Genomic DNA, 6000 nt, shown 5'->3' with positions numbered 1-6000 from the left:
TTTGATGGATGGCAGTGTGGACATGTGCCGCACTGTGAAATTTACTGTGTAAACTGCTTGCGTCACTGCTATACTGCAGAATAGACTCTGCAGTAGTTTCGCAATTAGACAATAAGAGCACTTGCTCTACAAAGCCGTGCGCTGTACCTCCATACTGCCATCTGGTAAAATGTAGTACTGCACTGTGGCACAGATAGGTTACTTTAATTTGATTACCGATTGAGAAATAATAACACATTAGATTACTTGTTCCTAAAAAAATGGCCATACTAGGATATTATATTACTGGAGTATCATGCTACTGGAGTATCGCATTTCTAAGCAACACCTTACAGTAATCACTGAATGTAAAGCATCTGAAGCAAACAATAAACAAACCAGTAAGTTAAAAATATTTTATTGAGAACACAAATTTCAAAATTAAATCAAGATGAAATATCTGCCAGCACAGAGTGAAGGAGAGAAGGACACAGATGTCAAAGGCTTTCAAAATTTACCCAAACACATGAAATATATATCCAGAGTTATGTTAATATTACTTTCACTGCTATACTCAATTTCCATAGTGCAGGTAAATTTGTGGCATCAATGCCACAAGGCACATTAATTTAAATAAAACGAATTTCTTTTTTTAAATACAGTTACTGTGGTATGCTATAACTTATGAGTGAATATGGGTACAAACTCAATTGACTACTATAATAGAATACACCACTTTAATAGTACTGTAAAGTATATAGGCATGTATATAATAGACGGCAGCAAAACAATTAATTAGGCTAATTCTGTGCTTAATCACTGAAGTCTGGTGTCTGACAGCAACAGTTAGTGTTTGAGATATGTTGTTCAATGTCTCTCTTCTGGGTCTCTCCTTGGCAACTGAACTGGAAAAACCTGATGAATTCTCACTGAAAGAAAGAAAGAAAAGAAGAAGGAAAGAAAGAGAGAGAGAAAAAGAAGGAAATAAAGTTAAAAGAAAGAGGGAAAGAAAGCAAAAGAGAAAGAAGGAGAAAATACTTTAAACATTTTGTGCTTGCTTTTGTAGAAAACAACAGAACATTGCTTGCACTTTGCTGGCAGCTAAGACTTTACAAATTTTAAAGATAGCAAAGGCAATGTGTCTACAGCTTGGTATTTATCTTTGTGGCTTAGCTTAGCAAAAACAGCAAACCAGGAGGCAAAGCAGATCAAATTCTTACTTCTTCTCCTGATGGTTACCCACTCTGACTTAAAAGTATTGGGTCAAATTCATAACGGAAGCTAAAAGGGGAACTTTAGAAATAAAAGACGATTACCCGCATTTTACAAAAGCATAAAAAATGTTTATGAAAAAATAACTTTTTCACTATATTCAATGAACAAAAAGTGTATTTCTCTTACTCCTGGAGGTCGGTAAACTAATCATACAGATGAGTAAGCTCTTAATCTTGTGATTTTCTCTCCTCCAATGCCATCAATGCAAATACTCTCTAATGTATGATTTAACTTCCCCATATGTCATGATATCACAATGAGATTAAACAATACCCATAAATAAATTCACCATCATGCCTCCAGGTGACTGTTAGTATTTATTGGGAGTATTGTGTTTTGTTTTTTTTTTTATCAAGGAATGGTTATAACAAATTATCTTTTTGAAGAAAAGACTCAGCTTTGTTTTTCTTTGCTTGGCCTTGTATCTTTCCTGGGTGTCATCACTGGCATAACTTTTGTTCTTATTGCCCTTTTGTAATGCCTTTGTTTTTTCTTTGCCATAGTCCTGATTCAGTCTTCCTGTTTTTAGCTGCATTTCTCTTCTCTGTCATTGTTACAGCCATTGTTGCAGTTAACGTTTGTGCTCTTTTTGATTTTCTCTTCTACAGAAAGTACTCCCAGCTTATTACTTTTGTCTGTAGTTCTTTCCTTCTCCTGGGTAAAGTCTTTGGCAGAGCTATTGGTGTCATTAACACTGACTACTTTCTTTGATTTCCTTTCTCTTTGAAAGCATTCCTTGCACATTGCTTATGTGTTTATCTGCATTTATTCTTTGGACAGAGTCAGATAGAGCTATTGCTGTTGTTTACTTCATGTAGTCTCTTTGGCTTCCATTCTTGTAGAAATTACTGTATTTTGACTCAGTGCTCATCTGTTTAGCTATGCTTCTTCCACGGAGGAAGCCAATGATATATCAACTGCTACCATGTACTCTCTTTGTTTTTCTGTCCTGTAGAAAGTACTCAGTGCATATGTGTTTCATGGATTGTTTTTCCTACATGGAGTTCTTCACTGAACTATTGATGCCACCAACAGTGTGCTCTGAGTCTTCTTTTCTGCAGAAAGCACTCTTAGATCAGTTTTTACATGCTGTAGCTGTATCGTTACCTGAGAAAACCTTTGAAAAAGTTATCGCTACTATTAACTATTTTTTATTTCTAATTGAAAGAAGTCCTGACTCAATGTGTCTATATTTTTCTCTGTTCCCCATTTCAATCCCCGAGCCTGTAATTTAGATTCTCCCTTATTGAGCTTTGTTCTGCTGGAGGTTTCTTCTTGTTAAAAGGAGTAGCTTGCCTCCACCGTGAACACTTTTGTGTTCAAAATGAGAGATTGCTTGAGTCAACAAATCATTGCAAATGACTGGGCTTCCTTTAACAGATAACTTTTTACCAACCGATTAGTCGAATTTGACTATAGTCTGTGATCATTTTAATTGAATTGGGGTGCATGAATGTAGATCAGAAATGGTTCCTTTGACTGTAATAAAATTAATTAGATTAACAGAATTTTGAGTAAACTGGGTACAAATTTAACCTGTGAAATGCCTTGAAATAACATTTGTCATGAATCGGTCTGATACAAGTGAACTGAATTCAACAGTGGTCAAGAATAGATATTGTCTGTTTTATCATTAACAGCACAAGTTCTGCATTTACTGCTGCACAAAAGCCAGACCATTTTGCTTTAGTGTTAAGGAAAACATTGATTTTCCTGCAGGAACAACTGGGAAGCTGTAAAGCAGTTTTTACTTGTTTGATTTCTTATGAGCTACCCACATTTCTGTCATTTTCAGATTTCTGCCAGGTGACCTAGAAATCATAGATGGAGAAAGGGGAGAGCCTCACAAATCAAAGAGCTGGTCAATGCCTAGCCCTCCAGCACCAAATCTCTCCCACTGCTCGAGCCATAATTACCTCAGTGACAGAAAAGTGTGAAAAAGGCAGAACACAGGATGAAGGTGGAACTGCAACAGAGCATCAGAGAAATGACAGGAAGGTGGCTAAGTGGGGCCAGAAAAAAGATGTTGGGTTTGGAAAAGGTTGAAAAGGTTGCTTAATCTAATGGCTTGGTGTGGCTTTTCTCAGTTTACCAAATTTGATCTTGTTGTGACACTTGGCTGCCATACACCACATTAGCTGTGGTTGACTGTGCTGGCACATTTATCTTTGTGGCAGCTTTCTAAACTTCATTGTTTCCTGAACCAGAAATCTTCTAGTCCTTTGTGTAAACCGATCCAGACCAATCACAGTAGCAAACAGCTCTTTCACTCACACAAGCGCATACACACAACTACTTCCCAAATGGTTAAGCAAACAAAATGGGCATTTTCTGAATGCTTCAACTGAGCCTTCAAACTGAACTGCTACCAGTCCAGTAAAAAAAAAACCCCAAAAAACCTGAAAAGGAATATTGATTAGTTGTCAAAACAAAAAAGATGGGTTCAAGACATTATTTTCTTTAAACTGCACCCATGGAGGGTAGAAACACTATGTTGAAATACAACGTGCTCAAATCACAGCCAGCCACAAAGCTTCCAGTGGTGTATTACATTAAAAAAGTGACAAAAATATTGTATGCTTTTTTCTTTTATTTTCCTCTGCTACATTGACCTCAATCATATGTAAAACAATACAAGCATTATCTATTAACATGACCTGGAAAAAGACCTGGATAAATTAAGACACATGGTCTGATCTGCTGATATTCCAGGACGTTACGTGATATGTAAGTAATTATTGTTTTAATTTTGAGTAGATGGTCATCTATGCTTTTGACAACAATTAATGACTTAGTTTTAGGTTGGCTGGTGTTTTTCTTTGCCTTTTGACAGAAAAAAAATAAGATTTACCTAATTACCTCCAAAAATACTGATGTGAAATAGGTTCAGAAATCTTTGATGTGGAAAACTTGACTCTACAGTTGACCTCCTTCTAAAGCATTCAGATTCAGCATTTTATTAAGTAAAATAATGTTTTATAAAGTTTCCAAAACGGAAAATAGAAACTGAATGCTATCATCAGTGAACGGACTTAGAAAACATCTATTAACTTTTGACTATCTTTGTTTCTTAACTGTTCCACATTGTCATGAAGCCTCATTTAAAACAATCAATGTGATAGGTAGGGATTACTATTATACCCCCAATGCTGTACAAAACCTGTGCAGCTGTTATTCATACGATAATTTAATTCTTCAAGAGTTAACTGTAAAAAGATTCACAATTTGCAGTAAAAGGGTATACAATACATATTAATTTACATAAGTTGATTTAAGCGTAAAAACAATGTAAATACGGTGAAAAAAAAAAGATTTTTCAAAAAGTTAATGTTCATGTTGTGTGCATCTTTTTTCCCCCAGATAATTATGATCTGTATATCAGTAATCAGCTGGTAAGCCTAATTTTTTCACAGATCAATTGGTAATGGACTTCATTCTTCATCACGGGGCTTTTGTGCTTTCTTGGTGCGTTCCATGTGTATTCAGACGTGGGAAATTCTGACTTTCTAGTTAGAAAAATGTATTGCAAGTTGAACTTCCCACTTGGAAAGTGGAAGCAACTCCAACCACCACCCCACCCCAGTCACATTTTGTAAGGCAGACTTTGCCTTTCACTATGGCCACTCTTTGCATCAACAAAAGTAAACTGTGGTGGAAACATGTTTATTTTACAAGACACACTTGTAAGAGAACATCTAAAGTTAATATTACATGTAGCACCCACAACTCTAAACTGAACAAATTAAAAATAATGTATACTTATGGAATGTAAGGTTGGTGTTACATGCTCACACTTTGCTTCCGCCTCCTGATTGTTTATTTTTGTTTTTATTGTTGGCACCTTTGACGGTTCACTGGTGGGGGCGGGGCACAGCCATCCCAGGTGTTTTAGCTGGGCTGGTGGCGCACCTGAGATGAATGAGTGATGGTGGCGTGTACGAAGCTGCCGCAGCAGCGGAGTTTTGGGCGAAGAAAAATTAATTAAAAATACGGTGCGGGAAGGCTCTGGACGAAAAAAAGAGTACCTTCACCTCGGGACGGATCCACCCAGAGGGGAGCGTCGGAAGTTTTGGCCGGGATGAAGTTTGTTTGGATTTGTTTTGGGAAAACCGGCTGGACGCTAAAGCATTTTAGCAACGGGGAGTTACAGGCCTGCCAAGGTCAACCACCGACGAAATCACCAGAGGTGCGGTTTTTAGGAAAAGAGAAAAAACTATATATCTATTTAAAGACAAAGAAAACAAAACGAAACAATTAAACGGAGCGGCTGATGAATGAGGGATCGCGAGGGCTCGCCCTTCTCAATGGATGCCAGCTGGTCAAGGAATATGATCTACTGATCGGACATCTAAGGTAAGCCCCCGCCACACTGTGTGATCCGTCAGGTGCCCAGTTTTCTTTTCTTTACGTTGTTCCTTTTTGTGTAAATCATTATCGCCCTTTCTCTCCCGTAATCGGTATAAAAAAATAAGAACGAGCCAAGGTGACGTTGGCGGGACGTAACACTGGGCAATAAAGCAATGATGATATCTATTGTGATAGACATGTGATGGATATTATTAGAAAATATGCCCAATAGAAAGTTGTTAATTTGACTGAACTGTGATCTGGAAGAGGAAACACTTTAACTACTCAACGTCTCATGACCCAAGGTTTGTGGCACTTTAGTAAGCTAGCCTCAACCTGTTGAGTGACATGCACAGTAGCAGTTTTATGTTGCCCCCAACATACTCGAGTACATTTGAA

General features: G+C 37.3%; 1 long non-coding RNA gene across 1 annotated transcript in view; it reads right to left on the bottom strand.

The window, feature by feature from the left end:
• Positions 1–381: 381 nt before the first annotated feature.
• Positions 382–6000, bottom strand: part of LOC116725295 (uncharacterized) — a 48700-nt gene continuing 43081 nt past the window's right edge. Inside the window, exon 3 of the long non-coding RNA XR_004340374.1 lies at positions 382–908. This is a non-coding gene — a long non-coding RNA (uncharacterized LOC116725295). The remainder of the gene's footprint in view (positions 909–6000) is intronic.

Source organism: Xiphophorus hellerii, chromosome 9, assembly GCF_003331165.1.
Source record: "Xiphophorus hellerii strain 12219 chromosome 9, Xiphophorus_hellerii-4.1, whole genome shotgun sequence".
NCBI classification, from domain to species: domain Eukaryota; kingdom Metazoa; phylum Chordata; class Actinopteri; order Cyprinodontiformes; family Poeciliidae; genus Xiphophorus; species Xiphophorus hellerii.
This window is presented reverse-complemented; position numbering and strand designations above follow the sequence as displayed.